Source organism: Neofelis nebulosa, chromosome 8 (assembly GCF_028018385.1).
Source record: "Neofelis nebulosa isolate mNeoNeb1 chromosome 8, mNeoNeb1.pri, whole genome shotgun sequence".
Taxonomy (NCBI): domain Eukaryota; kingdom Metazoa; phylum Chordata; class Mammalia; order Carnivora; family Felidae; genus Neofelis; species Neofelis nebulosa.
The window spans coordinates 135150161-135171809 of record NC_080789.1 but is presented as its reverse complement, the minus strand read 5'-3'; the positions used below and the strand labels follow the sequence as shown (position 1 = coordinate 135171809).

At 41.8% G+C, this 21649-nt stretch overlaps 1 non-coding gene across 1 annotated transcript; it reads right to left on the bottom strand.

The window, feature by feature from the left end:
• Positions 1 to 11486: 11486 nt before the first annotated feature.
• Positions 11487 to 11670, bottom strand: LOC131484221 (U2 spliceosomal RNA). Its single transcript, XR_009248119.1, has one exon. It is a non-coding gene; the product is annotated as a U2 spliceosomal RNA (small nuclear RNA).
• Between the last annotated feature and the right edge of the window lie 9979 nt (positions 11671 to 21649).

Below are 21649 nucleotides of genomic sequence, written 5' to 3'. Positions count from 1 at the left end.
CTTGAATATCTAAATATCCCAGAAATTCTTTTTAGAGATTTGGGTGTGGTTTTTTTGTGGTCCAGTCTACTTCATTCATGGGGAGTTGTGTCTTTTGATCAAGATCTCCTGGGGCCATTCACCTGTCATACTTTAACGCAGGAGTAAATGCCAAAGAGCCCCTCCCTCTCTTCTTCCTTCCTACGGAACCTCAATTTTGTTCAAGTCTCAGGTCACCATATATATCAGGCAAGGCAGAATCCCTATCCAGCCCCAGGAGGTAAGTCAGTTTCAGAAGGCTTAGATAGCAGTTCTCAAACTGTGGTTCCCACAGCCGGCAGCAGCATTCCACGCCAATTCCTAAGCCTCATCTCAGACTTACTGAGCCACCCCAGATGTGAAGCCCAACAATTGCCTACTACTTGGGCAGAAAGAGAGCACAACGAAAGCACCTTGGAGGTTAACACCTTTCTGGGGAGAAAACAGTCTGCGAACTGTCTTCCTGTATCACGGGAGTCAAACGAGGTGCCCCATTACACTGACGCAGGGCAGACGGGGAAGGACCACCCACTGATGGGAAGAGGAACGCCTCCCCCTCCCCCGCAGGAGGCAGATGGATGACTAAGACACGAGTGGTGGCAAGTGGCCCGGGGCAGGGGGCCGGGGGCAGGGGTGAACACTCAGAAGTGCTGGACTCCCCTGAGGTCTGTGACAGCACAGCACCCCTTATAAAACAGTGAGGCGTAGGATTTGGCTGGTATCTGGGGGTATGCAAGCCTGTCAGCTGTCACAAAAGGGAACGGTTTTGCATCGGTTAACTAAAGAATCATCTGATTTTCTAGGCAGTGCGTGGGCATTCGTACATCCAGCCGGTGGTGTGCCCGTGTTTCCTGCTCTGGGTGGAGAGCACAGCGGGGCCGCCTTCCAAATGGTTGCAACATAGAGCCCTGACGAGCGGAGGGTTTGACCCACAGTTGTTCGTTACACAGGCCAGTCAAGGGTCAGTTAGGGGCTTATTTTGTGAGCACATCATCCCTTTCCCCAACTTCAGTCCATCCTTGGATAAACTTAAGAGTTGATCCAAAGTGCCCGGAAGAGATTCAGAGCTCCGGAACCACCCTTAAAGGACCATATAGCCATGAGAGAACTGGCAGATGACCTCAAATAAAGGTCTCGTTTCCCTCCCCTAATACTTGCATTGTCTGTTTTGTGGCAGTATTGTGGGTTACCATGGTTTCAATAGTTAGTGAAATGTGCAACTTTGAAATACGCAACTTTAAAAATACCTTATACATCGGTTGTAACGATATTTTCCTTATACCATTTCTTTTCTTTCTTTAAAATATTTTTTTAATGTTTATTTTTGAGAGAGAAAGATAGAGTGTGAGCAGGGGAGGGGCAGAGAGAGAGGGAGACATAGAATCTGAAGCAGGCTCCAGGCTCCGAGCTCTTAGCACAGAGCCTGATGCAGGGCTCGAACTCACGAACCATGAGATCATGACCTGAGCCTAAGTCGGCCACTTAGCCAACCAGCCATCTAGGCACCCCTTTTCTCTCTCTCTCTCTCTCTCTCTCTCTCTCTCTCTTTTAAAAAGGCTCCTGCCCAGCACAGAGCCCAAAGTGGGGCTTGAACCCAAGACCCTGAGATCAACACCTGAGCTGAGATCAAGAGTCCAATGCCCAACGGACTGAGCCACCCAAGCACCCCCCGTATATCACTTCTTAAGGCAGATCACTTTATAAGATATGCATATTCAAGGAATATTGTGTAATATTTCATTTCACTTTGCTATTGAACTTCACTTTCAGATACATTCTTTGTAATTTCCATGGATAAATATTCTTTTACATATAAATGCAATAGTAGCCTTTTGGGATAGTATTGTGGATTACCATTGTTTCAATAGTTAGCGTGCTATGAAATACACAACTTTAAAAATATTTGATATGATAAATGAATTGGTAAATGGTTGGTAATGAATAAGTTTTTCCAAAGCTCATACTATGCCTGGTGATATTGGTTGGTGGGGAGCAGAAGGGAAGAGGGGGAAAAGAAAACTGGTTAGTTTATTTACTGTGGTGAGGGAAAAGAAACATGTCAAGTTGATTGACGTTCTGTAAATTCAACAAACTAATTGAATTTATCACTTTTAACAAGATGTCTGACATACTAAGAAACCTGACAATATGAAGTTGACTGATTTTCTCCATGATGGTAAATCCAAAAGATGCTTGTATACAAAGTGCAAATGTCAAGGGAAAGTTAAACTGGCCTCTTTTGTTCAGTGTCAAATTCCATTCCATATGACTTCATGGTGATTTCAGAATAAGTGACCTTGAGCTAAGTCAACCAGATAATATTAGAGAAATCCAAGTAATATGAATATCAGAACACTTGAATGAAAATAACAAGTTCCAGCTTCCACTGCTCAGGAATAAGAGTAACACGGGAGGCATCTGGACATTTTCTAAGCAATTTCAGAAGAAACACAATGACTTATAACATATATTTTTTAATATTCTAAATATCTTATATTAATTTAGGTCTAGGTATGAATGTTTAGATCCTATAGTGGTATGAATCATGAGGGTTGGCCCCAATGTTGTCACATCAAAACTTCATAAAGTATTTCTTCAACTTCTCATGGGTGCTATGCACAGTAAGGGTCACAAATGGTATAGTCATCATCCTTACTTCCCCGGATTATGTAAATTAGGTGTGTGTGTGTGTGTGTGTGTGTGTGTGTCCAAAGGGGTGTAACTCTAATGTAGGGAAGACCAAATGGTATTCTCAGAGCATCAACTGGTTGGTGGAAGGAGTGGCAGTCATGAGTTCTATATTATTTCACATGATGATGATGGGAGTGGCTTTGGTCTGAGTAAAGTAGCTACGTTTTTGTTTTGAGACTTGCAATGATGCCCCAGGGACTCTTCCAAGTACTGTATGTACAAACTCATTTAGTCCTCACAAAAAGCCCTCTTTGACACACAAGACAGAGAGAGTTTTAGTAACTCATCACAGAGATAATAACTCAAGCCCATCCTCTGGTTCATATCTACTCAGATCGGATTCTTTTTTAAGTTACATGAAAATTCCTCAAACCTGTAAAACATTTTTTTTTAAATTTAAAAGTCAGCTGTATATCCAGGCACTTTTTTTTGTGGGTAGATAAGGAAAACTATTCATACATTCCTTATGGTAGGCTTAGCACGGGCCGTATTCTGTCGTATGGTGAAAAATTTTGAAATTAATTGAAAATATTCATGATCTGTAGACTATTTTAAATACCCTGTACAGAATATCCCAGATTATTTGTAGCATCTTTTAGGAATAATAATAATCACAATAATAAGATTATGGACATTCCCCTTCTCCCATGCTTTTTCTTCCAACGTTGCTAATGTTCCTGTAATTTCTGCACTATGGAAATACAAATAAATCCACCGTTGATTTCCACTGGGGTTTCTCTCCCCCATCCCAGAGCAAGAGACTAATTTTGACTCTGGCTCCTTTATCTGACCCCAGTGATAAAGTAAACAGTGGAAAAAGTTTTTAAATATAATGAAATCCTGTTCCAGTGCAAGAGAGCTCATGTGCTTTCAGAAGAAAAGCAGGCTCTTTAACTCTAAAGTTTGAATTGCAAAGGAACAATTTTACAGTAGCATCATATTGAATAACAGCCAATAAGCCTAATTGAATTACAGTCATTATGGGTTGAAAGAGGAACAGTGAGTAACTTGTTTTACCAAATGCTATGCAATTTACTCCGTGTCTATTTAGACTTGATGTATAGACCGAGGTCAATTACTAGGATTCTTTACTGGCTCACAGCCTCCTCCTTGAGGAAAGGGTGTACTCCGGGAACCGGGGGGGGTGGGGGGGGTGGGGGGGGTGAAGGGGGTGGGGGGGGTGGGGGGGTGGGGGGGGTGGGGACTTGTTCTCGTGAAGCAACTCTTGAACCAGTCGCTGGTAGTAACATACGTTACTACTAAATAGTTATCTTCACCAACTGCCATCCAACCGAGGCATGAAACAAGGTGGATATTTACTATGAGCATTTCTCTCTGTAGACGTATATTTCAAGTCGCGTTCCTTTATTTTGAGAGATACACATTAAGTGAAATGGGAAGAATGAACAAGACCACTGGGTACACACCTGCCTTTCTCTCCAAAGTTAAAAGAAATCATTGGGGCGCCTGGGTGGCTCAGTCAGTGAAGCGTCTGATTTTGGCTTGATTTTGGCTCAGGTTATGATCTCACGGTTCGTGGGTTCGGGCCCCGCGTCGGGCTCTGCACTGACAGCATGGAGCCTGCTGGGGATCCTCTCTCCCCCCTCTCTCTCTCTGCTCCTCCCCTGCTCATGCTGACTCTCTCTCTCTTAAAATAAATGAATAATCATTCAAAAAAATCATTTATGGAACCTAGCAAAGTAGAATGCTCCAAAAGAGGACCAAGTCAGAGAATTTTACAAGACTGCAAATGAAATGTACCAAAGAAAAAATTTCAAAAGTAACAGCTCTGAAGCATTGTTACACATCACTTCATACATTCTGTTAAAGGATACCCATAATGGAAATATCCAAATAGCTGATCCACAGGCAAAAATGTCTGTTTTTTAAAAAATTTTCTACAGTAAACCAGCTATCTATTTGATTGATTTTTTTATTTATTTACTTGTTTATTTGCATTTTTCCAGATTCTGTTGGGATCGAACAGTTTTCCTAGATCAGCACAGCCTGCCTTCAAGGTACAGAGCTGCCCCCGGAAGCTCATTTTAAGTCAGTGGGCACTCAGCCCCGAGAACACACTGTCCCAGGGAAGTGATGCGGTCCGTGGGAGGCAGCTCTCCAGTGTGGCCCGCGGCAGTTTAGAATGTGATGTGCTCAGCGAGAGAATGGAAATTCGGTCATGTCGAGTTTCACGATACTCTCTAATTTTGATCCGGCTTTAGCCGTGAATTCCTCTGGCCCCAGGTTCTAGATTCCTTGGAGTCCTTGCTAAGCATCTGCCTGCACAGCGTGGAATCATCTGAACCTTGGCTGAAAGGAGCCAAAGACTCGATTAGGGGAACAGCTCTTTGGAAGCTGGAGAAGCTGAAGACAGGACGAGGACTAAAGGCACCAGCTGAGGCTCTGCCAAGGTCACCGCTCAGGGCTGCAGTCTGAGGAGGAGGGGAAATAGGCACACCCCACATGCCTTTATGAAAACACCCTCTCGTATTGTGAACCCCCCTGTCATATTGTGAACCCAGTAGAAACGGGAACATAAGCTCTTCCGTACAAAATCATGACTATAGAAAGCCTCGTGTTGCCCCATCTCTCCGCCATCTGTCACGCCTTATCATCCCACGGCTAGGATCACTGTGGCCTCTCTGACTGTGGGCCCAGGCCGATCGGAAATGGTTGTTCCCTTCCCACAAGAACGCAGGAGAATAAAACAAACAACAAGGCGTCTTCATTCTAAAATGTGACATTTTATTCATCAGGGATTATTTGCAGTCATTAATGTTTTTTATTTTTTTTTAATTTTTTTTTAAAATATTTATTTATTTTTGAGACAGAGAGAGACAGAGCATGAACCGGGGAGGGTCAGAGAGAGGGAGACACAGAATCTGAAACAGGCTCCAGGCTCTGAGCTGTCAGCACAGAACCCGACGCGGGGCTCAAACTCACGGACCGCGAGATCGTGACCTGAGCCGAAGTCGGCCGCTTAACCGACTGAGCCACCCAGGCGCCCCCATTTGTGTTTTTTAATATATTGCATTTAAATATTGCTAATCTTGATGACTATTTTGGGCATCCTTTTAAGTCATGGGCCTCACGGGAGTTCTGGGCTCATTTTGTCCTAATCCCAGCCCTGCCACAATTTATGTGGGGGTAGGGCCCAAGTCAGAGACAGTCTACATCCGGAAATGTTCTTGGGTATCAATCTCATTAAAAATATAATAAGGAGGAGGACTGGGGTGCCTCGGTGGCTCTGTCGGTTGAGCGTCTGGCTGTTGATTTTGGCTCAGGTCATGATCCCAGGGTCGTGGGATCAAGCCCCATGTTGGGCTCTGTGCTGAGCGTGGAGTCTGCTTAAGATTCTGTCTGTCTCTCTCTCCCTCTGTCCTTCTCCCCTGCTTGCTCTCTGTCTCTTAAAAAAAATGCTAACAAGGAGGAGGAAGACGAAGAGGGAGGGAAAGAGGAGGGAGAGAAGGAGAGGAAGGGGGGACTTTTCAAAGAGTTGTATTACTTTAAAATTCACTGGAATCAAGTGGAGGTTTTAGTTAAGCAATTCAGTGATGTAACCAAATCCCCCCCAAGATGGTTGGCAGGGCAGGATTTAAATCGGTGCTTCTGAGGTGTCTTTAATGTAATTCATTTCTAAAACAACATTATGCTCTGAGGAAAGGTAGCGCATGTACAAAGTAGAATTAGACATGACCGAAAGCCTTGGCTGTGCCTTTTGACTGCGACCTGGAAATGTCAGTCCCCACAGCATGAGCTGTTTAAAACTCATGATGAGAAATCAGAACAAGCAGCTGGTTGCCACATCCAATTGTGCCCTCGCAGAATTAAGCCATCGGGACAAAAAAGAAATGAACTTGTTTTTGTTTTGGTTTTTTAATGTTCTGTTTCTCATAATCAGCAAAAGGTACTTCCTAAGTTTTGATTGCACAATGTGAGACTCAGTGTTATAACAAATAAGTTGTGTCCGGCCTCTCCTGGCGGATGTAGAGACAGGCACCCATCTGATCCAACAGAACATCTTAGTGGTTGGTTTAAAAGCAAACAACTAACCCAAAGCCTAATGCCTGTGGCGCGAAAGATACAAAAATAGTATACACGACCTACGTGTAGTGACTGCAAGTCTTGAATTGTTTGGAAGGAGTCCAATTTCCAAATTTTATGTTCCATTGTCTCCGGGGTTGGCCCAGTCAGACCACATGGACACATCAATATGCCCACGTAATGTCATACTGGCAACGCGAGCATTACCTTTGTGCCTTTTCGGAGGCATTCTAGGAAGGATACTTTGCTTCCCGAAGTATCTTCCCAGTTCTCCATCTGTCAAAAGTCAAAGTGGCAATACTTCCATCTCAGGACTCCTGGGAGGATCTAATTTATACCTAACTGTGGCAGATCATCTGTGCCCACCAACTGTCTTTTTCTAGAAGCCAAATGCTTCCAGACTAAGATCAGGAACCAACTTTGTCCTGGAGGGAAATGAAGTCCCAAGGTAACTGAACGTGGAAAAAATAAATAAATTTAAAACAAGTCTGTGTCATCAAAATCCCTGACGTTGGAACTGAGCTGAAAAGCTGAACAGTCCTCAAAGAGGGCCTGTCCTCTAAAGGTCACTTCGTACGTGGCCAAGTTGGAAAATGGACAAGAAGGAAGCCCCCGAGGGTGGCTGGGGTGCAGCAAGGGACAGAACTGAGACGTATTCAGCTCTCACGGGGCAGGACTGCCACCGTCAGCATTTCAGAAGTGCCACGGGATCATGGCTGCTTCCTGTCTTCTGGTCTTCCCCCTTCTGAATGGGAATGTCCATCGAGGGAATGGGACTGTCATCATTGCACTGTAGCTTTTTGGGTGTGAGTATGTGGGGAAAATGTGTCCATTTTACTTCATGCATCTCCGGATCACAAAGAGTCGTATCTAATTTCGCTGAAGACACCACTGAGCACCATCTAGACTTTGAGTCATGTGCAGGGACCGGCCAGGAGTTGGGATTATCTATTGTGGGGAGACGGGTGTGTTTTCTGTGTAGGAAGAGGAGAGCAAAGGGTAAGGAAAGAAGCCAAGATCGTTTTTTGTTCAGCCAAAGAGCCACATTTCATCACTTCCCTGGTAATTGGGTTGAGGCACCTGACTTGTCCTGGCCAACGGACTGGCAAAGGAAGAAATGACTCTAAGGCAAGAAAGAGCCGGCGTGACTCCTCCATTTGTCTCTTTCTCCGTCACTGACCTTGGATGCTCCATGGTCCAGATCATGCAGTTTCAAGGTGCATGCCTTTACATGAGTGACAAACAACCCTCTGAAATTCTTTAACAAGGGGCACCTTCTTTCATTTGAAGAGTAGAGATAAGATTTAGAAGACAAATACACCTCTGAGAGGGAATGCAAATTTTTCTATCAGAAACAAAGTCAGATCATTTCTTGATATCAGGTTTTGTTCCTGAAAGGACAGTAGATGTTTTTAAACGAGGAGAAAAAAGTAGAGGAAACACCAGAGAAGAAAAAGAAAAGAGACGTTTTATGTGTTGATGGGGAATTAGGACACATATTGCCTGTTTAACTTAGCTTTGGACTGGCCCCGAATGTGGGGGTGAGAGGGGAAAAATGTCCTAACTGGACTTTTTATAATTGGAAAGGAGAAGAGCTATCGGGTCATATGCACAAATGTCCTACATCTGAATGGGGCTGTTTTAAAAGGACGAGCTCAAATAGCTTTGTAAACCGTGCACCATAGTGAAGATCCCCACATTTGCTTGACTAATCCTATCACGCCAGATGCAATACACAGAAGAAGCTTCTAACATTTTGTAGAATAAAATAAAAAAGATAAACATGACTCCAAAATTAAAATAATTCAGGCGTAGGTAGGAAAGCAAAACATGGCCTCATTTAGAGAATAGTGTTTAAGTTTCATAGGTCTATAAAAACAAACCTGGCAAATGTATAACTTCTGAATCGCTTAGAAGACGGGCAGTTAGTTTAGTATTATGCATAATGAAAGTTTAGTTGTATAAAATTGGATATAGTGAAGTGTTAAGATAGTTCACCAGGATTAAGCTAATCCTTCTCTAACACAAGGAAAAATAGTTGCCAATAAACTCTCTATTTTTAACAGCCACTTGAGAGAGACAAGATGAGACTTATAAAAATCCCTTTCAAGAAGTTTCGAGTACAATAACAGTTTACACCCAACACACACATAAATACATTTCAGAAACTTTGCCTTTGCCAAGTTACAAAGTCTGACTTGTCAGACTTACATCATGTTTTTAAAAGCGTGTTTGAAACGAAGCTTGTCATACATCAGACTTCAGTGGATTTAGAAAGGATTGTCCTTTTTTTAGAAATGTAATGGACTTCGTTCCCTTTGAGTTTTTCAAAGAATTATTTTAGTATCAAAATTCTACACGTGGAAGGAGAAGCAATGGATTCCGTTGCGTTTTTTTTTTGTTGTTGGAATGCACTGTTTTCACTTGTTTCCCGTGTAAACGGGCCTTCTCCCAGCCTTTATAATGTTGGTATCAGAACACAGAGATAAATGCACTATCGAAAAAAATGCTTTGAATCTGAGCCCTTCAATATGGACTTTTATATTCTGGTGTCGAGCCCCTGGGTCAAGAACTGGCATGGCCATAGCAGAAGATTCTGATCCTGGATTTCAAGATTTGCTTGTGGGAAAGAACATTTAAATGAATGATGAGGGTCAATGGTGATGGCACAGGAGCAGAGACTGGGCCACTCTGTACGAGCCGGCTTGATAGCAAGGATCAATTTGAAAGTAAAAGATCTAACTAAAAACAGGTTAAAGTTGTATTCTCTGCATGTTTGTTCTGCTGACATGTTATGTGATTTAGAAAGATGGGCTCTGGGATCGAATGCATGGGATCACATGCCTGCCCATCAATTCAGAATGCTATGATCTTGGGGCGCCTGGGGGCTCGGTCGGTTAGGTGTCCCACTTCAGCTCAGACCATGATCTCGTGATTCATGAGTTTGAGCCCTGCATCGGGCTCTGTGTTGACAGCTCAGAGCCTGGAGCCTGCTTCAGATTCTGTGCCTTCCTCCCTGCCCCTCCCCCACCTCAAACATAAGTAAACATTAAAAAAAAAAATTAGAATAGTATGATCTTCGGGTATGTGTCCAAACCTCCCCGATCCCATTTCTTTTTTTTTTTTTTTTTTTTTTTTTTAACATGTATTTATTTTTGAGACAGAGAGAGACAGAGCATGAATGGGGGAGGGTCAGAGAGAGAGAGGGAGACACAGAGTCGGAAACAGGCTCCAGGCTCTGAGCTGTCAGCACAGAGCCCGATGCGGGGCTTGAACTCACGAACCGCGAGATCATGACCTGAGCCGAAGTCGGACGTTTAACCGACTGAGCCACCCAAGCGCCCCTCCCGATCCCATTTCTTACTACTATTTTTTATAATCTCCTAAACATTTTCTTTATAGAGCGTATCACTACTTGTGATTATGTTCTAGCTTATTCAATCATTGCTTATCATTCCTATCACAGTGAAAGCAAATGAGTGTGAGTCCTGTCTGTTTCGCTCGCCATCATTTTATCCGACTCCTGTTCAGTGTCAGCATTTTGTGGGCACTCAGTAGAAGCTGGTTAAACAAATGAATGAGTGAATGAATGAATGAGATTTTCTGATATACCCATCTTTGCAGTAGAGGTGTACTTGACATCAGGGTGATCTTACTAGGTATGGCCTTGGGCTGACCAAGTGAGCTTTCTAAAATATAGTCTTTCCTGAAATTAAATGCTAACTTTTCTTTGCCTAAAGCTTCGTCCTGTTCGCATGGACATTGCTCAGCTTTGCTTCTGTGATTCCTTTTCTTCTGGTTCAGGAGCCGAGCCCTTGTGTCTACACATTCTACTCATGAGTGTACTCAGAGATGCAATCCTTTTACTATCTAGTCGTGCTGGCTTGGAATTCCTTTTCTCTTTTTAAGATGACCTTGAGTACTTTAATTGGATTCATTAAGTTTTAATTTTAAAGTTTCTCAAATGCCAGCTTCTATTACTTAAGAGGGAGAAGTAGGTGTTTCAACATATCTCCTGCATGCAAAAAAATATTAGTGCATCTGTCTTTATTAGATCATAGATCTATTTGTAGCAATAAACACGATACTTGAGTCTAATGGCAGAAATAATGTGTACTGTTGTACTAGGGCTTTATGAATGATGAGGAATTAAAGGGAGGTTTGTTTCAGAAAAAGAGATACAATTTTATGTATGGGTCATATTTCTGATAAGAGAAATGACAAATGTCTAGATACTATAATCCTATACTAGATGCTATAATAACTAAAAGAAGTCTAAATTGAGCCTGGTTGAAGTCTCTTAAACTAGCAACAAAGGGATGGCCTGACCAATAGACTTACTTGTTTCGTCCTCTGTCACCTGCTTTCCAACATCTATCTTCTAATTCTTCCTGGGGGGACAAGAGGGTGACACAGGGGAGAGATGGAGACACCAGGAGAGAGGGGGAGGCCAGGACTTTCCTATAGCAGATGCGATGTGGTGAGACTGAGTCTGGTGGCCCCAAACACCCAGGGCAGCTGACATGTGACGGTGGACACGTGCGGTCCCACGCAGAAGGTAGGCCTTAGGTGCGCACGGGCACACTAGAGCTTGGCTACTTGGCTTCCTGCCCAGCCTCTGCTGCAGGACCGCAAGGAAACCAGCGGGCCTCCTCCTCTGGGCATGGCTCCACGGGATGGCTTCAAAAGCCAGAAGCAGCATGACGTTTGCAGGGATACTGGTGCCCTTGGGGGTGGTACACACCGTTCCTGGAAGTAGCACCAGGTCCATGCGTAGAGCGACTGGAGCAAGCCCCTGTTCTGTCTCCCTGCTCCAAAATCCGTTTAATACATTGTCCTCAATAGAGGAGGAATCAGATATTAAACTGATAAGAACAGATATTACGCTCGATCTTGGGCAAAAGGCGGGGAAGCGAGTATCTCCCAATTCTTAATCCCGAACTCAACCGTGTCCATCTTAGATCGCCAACTCTATGAAGTACACATGTAGAAGCATGTTTCACTATCTCAAGACCTCCTCTGGATGATAGATACTTCTGTCTACTCAACTTCTTAACCTTTACGGGGAAGCGTCTTTGGCAAATGAGATGATCGGAACTCCCTGAATTCTGGTTTATCTTTGCAAGGTATTTGTAACAGATGCGGTTTAAGACTCTTACACAATGCCTGAATTAGCCAAAGCTATGGTCACCCAAAGTTGTTAAGGATCGGGTTTGTAAAACACATCAGTTGAAATTGCAAAACGATTCTCCAGTGTGGAAGATCTGTGGACTTTGTATGGAAATTCTCTGTAGTAGACAAAGATTTTTCAATTTCATTACAAAAGAAGATATCGGGGGAGTCTTCACTTCGATAGTCTCAAAGTGCTTCTTAAAAAATGGTATTAGTAAGTGCAACTTTGACTTTCGGACCTTCAAGTCTGGAATTTTGTTTTTGTTTATAGTCAAGCTCCAGTTGGATTAACTTTTCTTGCCGATAACTATATATTCTGGATAAAACATAAAGAAATAACTATGTGAGGGCAATGGAAGGAAACCCAAACCAGGCAGATCCAGGAGGCAGGTTGACACAGGGAGAAGGGAACTGCGTGGTAGGAGTTTCCTTTTCTTATGGTTTTGAGACCGTTGGCAGTCTCCAGTCTACATCATGCTCCGCTGTTACAATTCAGTGGAAAGCCCACAGATGTCCTGGCTTGAGGAATGAGTTGAGAGACTTCAGCAACCAGAGCTGCTGGAAAATGAGAAGGTAAAGGAGAGAGCCAGATTTTTGTGTATGACCTTGTATTTTGTTATCATGATTACTAGATGACTCTTGCACAGCCGGTCACCATGAAAATCTGTGGGGAAAATGTGCTACAGAAAAATAGAGCTAAAGATTATAAATCAGTATAATTCAAGGTACACACTGAGGATTGTCCAATGGCTAAAATATATAGCACTTCGTATGCTGAGAGAAATTCACTCCTCTTCTCAAAATACAAAGGACGTATATACACTAAAGATTTTAGGAACAGACTTCTGATTCTCTAACTATAATCTTTTTCCATCTGGTAGAGCAATGTGGAAACACCCATTTTTTTTTAGGGGATGGTCTTGCCAATTTATTGACTGGTAAACTGTTGTTGCATAAGACTTGAAGAAGGAGATATTTCTTTAAATAATCCATCACTCTTCTCTTTGTATTTCTAATATCAACACGCTGATGATCCTGGTTGAGAAACTCTGTTTGAGTTTGAAATGTCTGAAGTCGTCATTAACCAAAAGTTTGTCAAGATAGAAACTATCGTGCTTTCTCTCATGGGTCTTGGATTTTTCTCCCACTGACTGACTTGTCCAAAGAATTTATCAGATGGCACCCACGTCTCTAATGGAACTGCTACTCTGCTTCCTAATTTGATTGAATTACATCTCTTTCAAAGCTTCTCTGTTTCTCACATCACTTGGGGATTTATGCCTCTGGTCAATATACAAGCCAGCCACCCTCCTCCATTAGGTGGCTGGCACCCACATGGAGTGTTGTCCAGGTTGAGTACATAATAGATACTTAACAATTGTTAAATGAATGAATGAACAGATGCATGATTAAATTTCTTACAAAAAAAAAAAAAAGCAGGTCATGTTAAAGAGCTGGAAAGGAAGTTATTTTGCTGGTCAGAATTTTCTCTGCTCCATGCAAGCACCAGATTTAGCTTTAAGACGGTCTATCAGAAGATACTTGGAGGATTCTTTTCCTCCTTTTCTTTGGAATACTATATTTTCGGTCTTTGGGGAGACAAGAAGACTCCAGTCCTCCCATCTGGCTGAGGGAGAGACAACAGTCTGAAGGCACACAGATTGGAGCTTCAATTTTGGTTCTGCTGCTTATCCCTGGGACCTTCTGCAAATGTCTGACCCTTGCAGAGCCTGTCTCCTAGGTCTGTGAAGAGAACGGATTGCTCTGGGGACTAAAAGAGACAAAAAATGGAACACTTCTAGTCAAATAATATGTGGGGCACAGTAATATCTGTTAACAGTCTTATCGAGGTTTCCTATGGGTTAGGCACTCAATACACATCATTTCAGAGAACGCCCACAGATCGTAGGTAGTATCTTTAAATTCACTCTACAGAGAAAAACAAAGACTTAAAGAGCGGTTATTTGCCAGCCAGATTTCTGTAATTGGACTGCAAAGTCTCGGCCCATGACTATTTTCCCGTGCCACCTTCTGTGCCACAGTTTTTCGGTATCTTATTTATGAAACAGTTGAGCGTCACTGATTCTTGGTTTAAAAGAGGACCGTAATCAGTTTCACAGCATCTGGGAGACTGGGGATTGGGAAATGTCTGAAGTCGTCATTAACCAAAAGTTTGTCAAGATCTCTCAGGGATGACATAGGCTTCAGAAAGTCGACAAGAACTGTATGTTCCCGATACGCAAATCAGAGGATTGTTTTGTTTTTCCCCAAAGTACTGTTTTCTAAACTGCCTGGTAACTCCATACATAACCTAAGAATTTATGCCTGTGTGTGTCATAAAGATGTTTAGAATGTGCTTCAATCAATAAAGGTAAAATGTTCCTTGGAATTAACTACATTCAGAACACGACTTGTTTTTAAGATCCCATCAGAAACCGAAACCAAAACCAAAACCAAAACCAAAACCAAAACAAACAAACAACACACACACACCCCCAGCAAAACAAAACAAACAAAAAAAGGCCGCCAAATAACAGTGTTAACTCTATGACACTGTCAATACGCAAACCTTAGGGGTTAGGTCGGTCATGGTAATATTTGAGATCCTGGCTCCAGGACGTCTAGTTTAAGCTGATAGACTGGACACCCCAATAAAGTGCTGCCCTCCCACTTCACCTCTGCTTGGGAAATGCATATAAAAAAGGATATCCTGAAAAGTGACATTTTTTAGAGGCATTACCATTCACTGGCTTTAAGGATTGCCTGATAGAAGACAAACTCATGCCCTTTAACTCCACCTCCATGCTTGAAGGCTGGATCCATCAATTTTCTCTTTCCATAAAGATGTCTTAGCTGTCTCTTGAGCTAATTTATGTTTCTGTTCTTCTTTGGCAATTTGCTTTCCTGCTTTAACATCCCAAACACACAAAAACAGCATTTGTGGAAATTCCTCACTATCCTTATTTTCTTATTGTCTCTTAAAGTTTGCATCACATAGCTACATACTTCGTACTTCTTTATCAAACGAGCCAATGCCTTTTTAATTTTGAATGTGCCACGGTGGGAGCATTTTCGGTCATCGGTAAAAGCTCAGTCAGATTGCGTTTTAGTGCTTTTCGCGTGTTAGATGTGGAAATTGAAAATATTGAGATTAGGAAGAGAGACTTCTGTAGCCTTAGTCTTCTAAAAATAAATACTATGAGCTAAAAATCATTAAGAGCTCGAGACTATGGTATTGTTTTCAAATATAGAAGGAAGTTCTAGACTGGTTTCTCAGTGGTGGGTTTCTATTTTAATTATATTTATGAGTACCTTCTCCTGACCCCTATTTATTAAATGTACAGTATTATTTATCTACTTCTATACAGGCTCAGTTAAGCCAGGCAGGTAAAATATGTTACTAAAAAATTTCTGAATTTTAGTCTTGCAGTTTGCATCTGACATGTTGAAAATGTGAGTAATTTAAGCAGTGTTTCTTAATTTGAGTTTTTACCTCTGTAGCATGATTTCATTGTAGTATGGATAAGCCTTAATAGGTTGTTAAGAAGAGAGCAAATAGACATTATGGAACTATCGCAAATGCTAGAAGGAATATACCCTGAGCTTCCTCTCTAAGGTATTTTATTTTATTTGGCTACAGAAGAATTATTTCAGATGTTGTTAGATTTAAAATATTTACCTCTCGGGGGCGCCTGGGTGGCGCAGTCGGTTAAGCGTCCGACTTCAGCCAGGTCACGATCTCACGGTCTGTGAGTTCGAGCCCCGCGTCAGGCTCTGGGCCGATGGCTCGGAGCCTGGAGCCTGTTTCCGATTCTGTGTCTCCCTCTCTCTCTGTCCCTCCCCCGTTCATGCTCTGTCTCTCTCTGTCCCAAAAATAAATAAACGTTGAAAAAAAAAATAAAATAAAATATTTACCTCCATATCTCAAGGCTAAAAACTGTGATGTATCTGGCAGTCCTTGTGAGTAAAGGGGTAGTTATTTCTTTTTAAAAAAATGTTTATTTATTTATCTTGAGAGAAAGAGAGGGAGAGAAAGAGAGAGAGGGGGCAGGGGAGGGGCACAGAGAGAGGGGGAGAGAGAGAATCCCAAGCAGGCTGCACTGTCAGCACAGAGCCCAATGTGGGGCTCAAACTTATAAACCGTGAGATCATGAGCTGAGCTGAAATCAAAGAGTGGGATGCTTAACTGACTGAGCCACCCAGGGCCACCCAAAAAGGATATTTCTTTATTTCTTCCCTCAGTCTGACTGAAATTGGGAGGAAAGCCAGACTTCCAAGTATGAAAGACTACAAAGCAATATCGTGGATCAGGTTTTATAGAACAGTGGCTACCCAATTTGGAATAGCTAGGATTTGGAAAGCTGTATGGGCCACTCTTCGGGTAGGCCTAACCCTAACCCTAACCCTAACCCCCATTTCTTGGATCCACCTTTTTTCCTACTTGTCTTACTCAATAACTTAGGAGCCGTGCATCTTTGGCTGCAGTTGACGGTCCAGTGATGGACCTCTGACGTTAGCTGGGCCAGTCTGAGTCTTTCCTTTGGGTTTTCCCAGCTGGTGTCAATGAAAAGAATCCATTCTTTGCTAGTAGTAGCTGCTAAATGGTGTACAATTCACAGGTTGTTAGTGGCTGTAGTGGACAGACTTTATAGTGGCCCCACCCCCCCGGTCCTGGTGTTCATGTGCTCATACGATCCTCTACCATTGAGTGTGAGAAGGATCTGTGACTTGCTGCTAACACATGGAGTAAGGTAAAGATGATGGATGCCACTCTCGAGATGATACTAATGATATGAGTCCATCTTGGGCTGCCTAGCACGCTAGAAGCTGGCTACTCGCAAGGGTACTGATTTAGGTAGGTATATTAGAATCTTTCCCTAGTTTCAGGGAAAACGTGATGTGTTCATGTCAAGTTCAGGCTAAGTTTAAAAGTAACCATATAAAAATCATTGGCTCTACCCTTTTGACTTAATGTTGTTACATCTTATGAGTTTGGGTCATTGAAGTGGAGGACTCATGGGAAGCCCCTAGTCTCTTTTCTTTCTTTTTTTTCAGATCTGTTTTCCAAAATTTTAGTCTGACTATAGTTCACCTCAACTGTCAAAATGCTTATGTCCTTGCCATCAGTAAATAGCAACAGTTCTTTGGTTAAAAAATTCCTGAATGTCTTTCCCAGTCTCCTCAAACACAGAGGATAACAGAAATATTGTGAAACGCAAAGTCATCATATTAACGTAAACTATGAGAGTTTTGTTCGACTCTACGAAATTAATAATATTATAGGCTTGTAGTTAATTTTATGGTTGTTATTCCTTCCATTCCTGGACATAATGGCATTGCTCAGCTTGCCCTTTGTTGTCTCCCTTCTGCCCGAAACGCTAGAAGTTGGCTTCTCACAGTGATATTGGTTCAGTTGTCCTAATATCAAAGTTATTCTAGAAAGACAAATCTTAATGGAAAACAAAGAAACAAATCGATGAAATCTCATCCTGACTTGTATTGCATAGAGCACATCAGTAAGGTAGGCATAAAACTGGGAACAATGGAGTATGGAAGTCTTCTCAAGTGCATTCTGCATTTGGTTGCACCTTCTGTTGGGAGGTGGTCTTTTTTTTTTTAATTTTTAAAATGTTTTTACTTATTTTTGAAAGAGAGAGAGAACACATGTAGGGGACAGGCAGAGAGAGAGGGAGACAGAATCTGAAGCAGGCTTCAGGCTCTGAGCTGTCAGCACAGAGCCCAATGTGGGGCTCGAACTCATGAACCATGAGATCACGGCCTGAGCCGTAGTCGGACGCTTAACAGACTGAGCCACCCAGGCGCCCCTGGGAGGTTTGGTCTTAAACACAATGAGAAAGACATGAATTGTTAAAGATCATCATCATGTATTGATTTAAGTATTCATTTGAAGACTATTTATTTAATATTAAACACAGATATATGAAGCACTTGCTTAATAAATACTATTGGATGATAAACAAATGGGAGTCTGGAAATCTGTAGAAGAATTAAAATTCATGATGCACAGAGATGTTTCTATGTGGAGCCTTTTCCTTTTTCAGTCAAGAAATCCCTCCCTCCTGTGCGGTGTCACCCAAGTCCTTATCATGCAATAGATCAGCGAGATCAGTAGATGCTTTGATTCATAATAACATCTGTATTGTTCCTATCAGATCATTGCAGACAGGTTTTATTCTCATGTTATAGATGCAGAGCTAAATATAACACCACAGAAAGAGTTACTCAGGACAGCTCTCCCATTACGTTTCCTGGGCACCACATATATCTTAGTAGGCGCTCTCAGAACAAAAGTTTCTGTGAGCAAATAAGCATGGCAAATGCCCTTCATGGAATTTCATTAATAAACATTAGCATGTGAGAAGCTCTGATACATAAAATCAGGCAAGCCAAGGACAGGGAATGGAGACAGGGTGAAAAAGAAACCTGCTTACGGATTAAATGATCAAACTTAATGGGACCTGGGTAGACTTCTTCCCAGCACACTGCCTGATATTCCCTGGCCCCTGCCGGCAACCTTGCCCTCCCCACCCCATCTCCAAAGCTTTTCTCTGGACAGCGACAGGAGACCGCAGACCTAGGGTCATTCATTAACAAAACAAATGTCTACTGGGCTCATGCTCTGTGCCAGTCACTGTGGTAGGTACCAGACGTTTGGCGTTTGGCCTTGAGCTGGAACAATGCTCCCGCCCGCGCCCCCCCTTGAGAAGAGATTAGTAGAGAAATAAACAAGCAGTTGCAATGAAATACGATACAAATGACAATCAGAGAAAGGCAAAGGATGTTAATGGAGGCCATCAGTGGGGCGTAACATAAGATGATTGGAGAGGGGGCATGGAAGGCTTCTTGGAGGAAGAATTAAGGAAGAGGATTTAATGTAAAACCTGAGTGCTGGGTTTCTGTCACCAAAGAGCAATTTCATTGTAGGACAGAAGGCCTAGAGGGGGATTCTTTCAGCGTGGCTGGAGCTGTTGGATAAGCCTGAGGCAGAGCCTTGAAGAATCTTTTATTTTCTTTTAATGAATCAAGTTATTGTGATATTTTTTAATTTTTGAAATGTTTACTTATTTTTTGAGAGCCAGAGACCGTGCACGTGTATGCATGGGGGAAGGGCATAGAGAGAGGGAGACACAGAATCCAAAACGGGCTCCAGGCTCTGAGCGGTCAGGACAGAGACTGACATAGGGCTTGAACTCACGGACTGTGAGATGATGACCTGAGCCGAAGTCGGAGGCCCAACGGACTCAGCCACCCAGGCGCCCTAAGTTATTGTTATTTATAATGGTTCCATCTTATCTTAGAATTTTTTATAAAACTTTTATTTAATCTCGCTTCACTTAAGTGAACTGATAGGTTCCTGCATTATGAAATATCAAAGCCAGAGATGCCCACATTTCTATCTGACTTTTGCTAGACTTGAGAGTATTATATGATTGTTCATTTAGCAGCAGTCTCCAAATAAGAAAATATTGCAACACATGCTTGAGTTTTTTTTCAATTAAATTTTAAATGAATGCAGAAATCTGGGCGCTTACTCCCTTTAAATGGTTTAAATTTTAACAATACATTTTGCATTGTGCAATAAAGAACCAGCTGTAAATGCAATGAATATTTGTTTATGATGTCTTGGTGGTAATTGGGTTTAGCAAGGCATGCAAAGAGCAGTTTTCTTCAAATGACTTATTGGAAATGTAAACGGGGGACAGGTCTCCTTTCTACAGGCAAGCTTCCTTTCTTCAATCCTAGCCGTGGTATTATGAATAAATTGCAGTTCAGATTTAATACCGAGCATAAAAGACCCTTGTCCCAGATGCATGGACATAACTTATAATTACTATACTATGTAAAGTATGCTATTACTATTTGACTTACATTTGCTATAATTACTGGGTATTATTCTTCAAGTAGCTAGGAATAAATGATCATTAACAGATGATGTCCTGTGTAATTCTGATATATGATAACCAGCAGAAATTTATTCTTCCCTCTGGAGGTAAAATGCTTAGCTTATAATAACAATTTAAGAATGGGGTGGGGGGAGGTTAGAACCTGCTTCCTGAAAATGTTTTGCTGCTTCTAGAAAATTCTGCTAGTTTATTTTCCTTTACCGTGTTTTTTTTTTTTTTTTTTTTGTCAGTCTGTGTTTCTCTAGTTAAGAATCATGATCCATCAGAACCTACTTTGCCCCAGCTGTGGTTCAACGTTTTTTATTGCTGTAGGAAGACAGTCACAGGATGACTGTCTTTAAGGTTGGAGATTTCATCCACGACAACTTTTTTTTCCAGTGACTGAGTTTTCACCTTCAAATCCCAGAGGTCATACAAAGGTAATGTTTTCCTTAAAACATACCTATTAAAGTGACCTAAGCCTTAACGTAAACAAAATCTTTTAGAATGCAGACATCCGAAAAATCCAGGATTTCAATCCTGACTCCCACGTTTGAATATGAAAAGGGGACAAGGCATAATGAAATTCCTTTTGAAGCAAGACTTCTCACCCTCATTGGAATGAGTAACCTGACGTAATCATGCCTGCCCCCACACATCCTTAGCGTAGATTTTCTTCTTTTAATGGAAAAAGAAATCATTTGTCAACTATAAATACAAACTCTTACCAATTATCGTCTCCTTCCATATATGTGATGTATTCCAAGCGTGTTGACTATTAGGTCATTAAAAAGGAAAAAAAAAATCCCAACCTTTCATGGCCTAAACTTTCCGCAACCATATTATCACAGTGGCAACGTTTCTGACAATCTGACTTAGTTATGAAAGTTTTTGAGTGCATGTTGTCTTAAGATATGATTAAAACAGATAAGGAAGGAGGATAGAAACGAATGTTATTAAATGCTTACTTTGTGTTGAGTGTCTTTACAGAAATATCTTCACTATTAGTCACTTTGCTTTTCAGAAGAAATTTTAGGAAGCCGGCAACCTTAGTCTTATTTCTTATGTGACTTGTGGTTTCCTGAACTTTGCAAGGTTCTTGCAATCCACCTTGTAAATTCGCTGAAAGGCTGTTTGTCTCTCAAGATGGAACTGCCCAGACATGATGGACGTGGAACCATAAAACCTGGATGGGCTGATTCACTTCAGGCCCTCTGAGAGGTACAACTGGTGGATCCAGTTTCTGGATAGGAGACCAACTGAGCGAGAAATGGAATGAACCGAATCTTACCATTTAAAATAATTCCGTTGTACTTCTATGGTACAGGCATTTATTCCACAAACAGGAGCTATACCTCTGAAGACACTTGGGAGACACTTGGGAGAGACCTCCAGTGTAAGGAAATATCACAATTAGTTATTCTGATGCCATTTGAAGGAAGGGCAACAAATTATGTGGGTGAGATTGTCTTAATTCCTGTTCTTTCTTTCTCCTTCCTCTTTTTTTTTAATTGAAGTGTAATTAACAGACAGTGTTAGGTTTATTTCAGGCGTGCAATATAACGATTCAACAATTCCATACATTACTCAGTACTCATCTCTGTTCTTTTATTTAGAAATTTTTTTTTGGTCAGAAAACTTTGCACATTTTTTTAGAAAACACAGACATGTAAATAAGAAAATAAAAATTAAATGTAATGCTGCCACCAGGAATAACTACGCTCATTTAGCTATCGCTATAAATAGGCATTTAGAATTGGAGTACTATCATACGTATTTTGAAAATTGGGGATCATAATGCAAGCAGGACCGACTGAAAA